Here is a 2,160-nt window from a genome sequence, read left to right on the forward strand (position 1 = left end):
ACAAAAAAGCCACTGAAGATCGCTCAGATCCTTGAGCTTAGTTAGGAACCAATACAACTCCATACACAAAAATCCCACTCTGAGGATTAGATGTAGGGGCAATTCGCCCTTAGGGATGGGTTAAGCTTATACGAATCTATACGAATAGCATCATATACCTAAGATACTTACCAGTTATAGCTTGATAGCCTCTTTTGCCTCCAGGAGGACCAATAGTGGCAACCAATCCAGCTCCATTGTACGTAAACTTCCTGATTGAGAAACATACCGTTCACGGCTTAATGAACTTACTTACCTTTCCCGGCTCCATTGTACCTGAACTCCCAGATTGAGAAACATACCTTTAACGACTTCATAAACTTACCTTTCCCGGTTAAATTGTACTTGAACTCCGGCTTAGACTCACCCTTTCCGGCTTAATAAACTAACCTTTCCCGGCCCCATTGTACGTAAACTCGGGAATGATAATGGTCTTGGCGTCAATGAGCTCAACTGAGCCAGAGCTCACACCATGGGATCGACGACTGAGCTGAGTAATAATCTGCCGAGCCGGGGGCTCGAACTCTTCGGGAATGTACACGTCTCCAAATGTGTTCTGGGAACGAGAAAATAGTTTATTCAAATTAAATTGATCCACAAAGAAAGGAAAACCTAGACCGAGGATTCCGAGGAAGAAAATGAAGTCAGACTTTTTATAAGCAAAGCGACTGAAAAAATTGGTAGGTACCTATACCTAATGAGATAGAAGAAGTGGAAACTTTACGAACAAACTGAAGAAGATACAGAGCACCGAAATAGAGGGTTGCTCGAAACGAGGCTAAATACCAACAGTGCCTATGTAAAATCATAATAATGGTGCTTACATATTATGTATTTATACTGCTCACATAGGACGGAAAAGTACCTTTACTCCAGCAGTAGGCTACTACTATTATTGTAGTCCCATTCTCATAATATTATATTGAGGATAAATTCCATACCTTGGCTGGAATTGAACCCACGCCCTCCTGTTTACCAGGCGAGCCTCTTGACCACTACACCACCGAGGCAGGTCAAAGAAGGTAATCAAGGAAGATGAAAAATGGAATTCAGGGGAAAAGTAGGTGTGTACTTGAGCATAAGCATCGTCCAGTGTGGTGTCTCTTTGGATGGCTAACTTGGCCTCCTGAGTACACTAAAGACTGAGGTAGTTCAGTTGTCAAAAGTGTTAGAAACTTACATGTTTGGTGAGGTCGTAGACGGCAAACCATTTGATTTCAGTGATCTTCTTGTTATCAGGCAGTGTTATTGTAAAGTCTTTGTTGAGATATCTGTGGAGAACGTTGGTTCTGAAAGGAAAACGAAACGTAGGTTAGGAGATTCCGAATATTCAGATGTGCCAAGAGAGTATAGGTATCACTACTTTGGCTGGTAAACAACAAATTTAAGAGGCTCCGGAGCCAGACACTGGTTAGGTGGTTAGCTTACGAGGGAGCACGAGCGCCTTGTAAGCTGTGGTGCATTTAGGTGCATAGGTTTCAGAGATGTATTAAATAATTCTGTCAATGTTAAATTTTCATTCAGGTTTTACTCGAGGATGGCTGTGGTTTACCTAGTGTCATTGCAGTTGGACCCACTAGTTGTAAGAAGATTAGAAAGTTGACAGCGGATCTTGAAATGGTGGCAGATACGTTCGATAAATAAGTGTAAATAAAAAGGATTGATATTTGGCGACGAAAAAAGACTGTGGAAAAGAAATAAAAATCGACCATATAAAAATTACCATATGTACAATGTACATGGAATTTGATCTTTTGTAACTGACTGACTGAATGACTGACCGCCTCACTGACTGAAAAAAAGTTCAATTTTTGGACACTTTTAAATGATCCACCATTACATGGGGAGTATTTTAAGATAGCAAATTTTCGAGACTGACTCACTGACTGAAAAAAAGTTCAATTTTTGGACACTTTTAAATGATCCACCATTACATGGGGAGTATTTTAAGATAGCAAATTTTCGACCAAAAATTGGCCGCCGTAGGCGGCTCAGGACTTACATTTTTTTAATACGTATTCCGCAAATGTAATAGAAAGTCGTGTGATGTTCACACCATTTTTTTTTTTTTTTTACTTTCTATTACTGAAGTACCTCAATTAATGACTAACTGTGGGTTTC

The 2,160-nt window shown here is 40.1% G+C and overlaps 1 long non-coding RNA gene across 1 annotated transcript; it reads right to left on the reverse strand.

Moving 5' to 3' along the window:
- Nucleotides 1-506: 506 nt before the first annotated feature.
- On the reverse strand, nucleotides 507-1,346 carry LOC113472891. The gene is made up of 2 exons (XR_003395035.1): nucleotides 1,220-1,346; nucleotides 507-595 (listed from the first exon to the last, which is right to left on the reverse strand). It is a non-coding gene; the product is annotated as an uncharacterized LOC113472891 (long non-coding RNA).
- Between the last annotated feature and the right edge of the window lie 814 nt (nucleotides 1,347-2,160).

The sequence above is a fragment of the Diaphorina citri genome, unplaced genomic scaffold (genome assembly GCF_000475195.1).
Source record: "Diaphorina citri unplaced genomic scaffold, Diaci psyllid genome assembly version 1.1 scaffold9849, whole genome shotgun sequence".
NCBI classification, from domain to species: Eukaryota; Metazoa; Arthropoda; class Insecta; order Hemiptera; family Psyllidae; genus Diaphorina; species Diaphorina citri.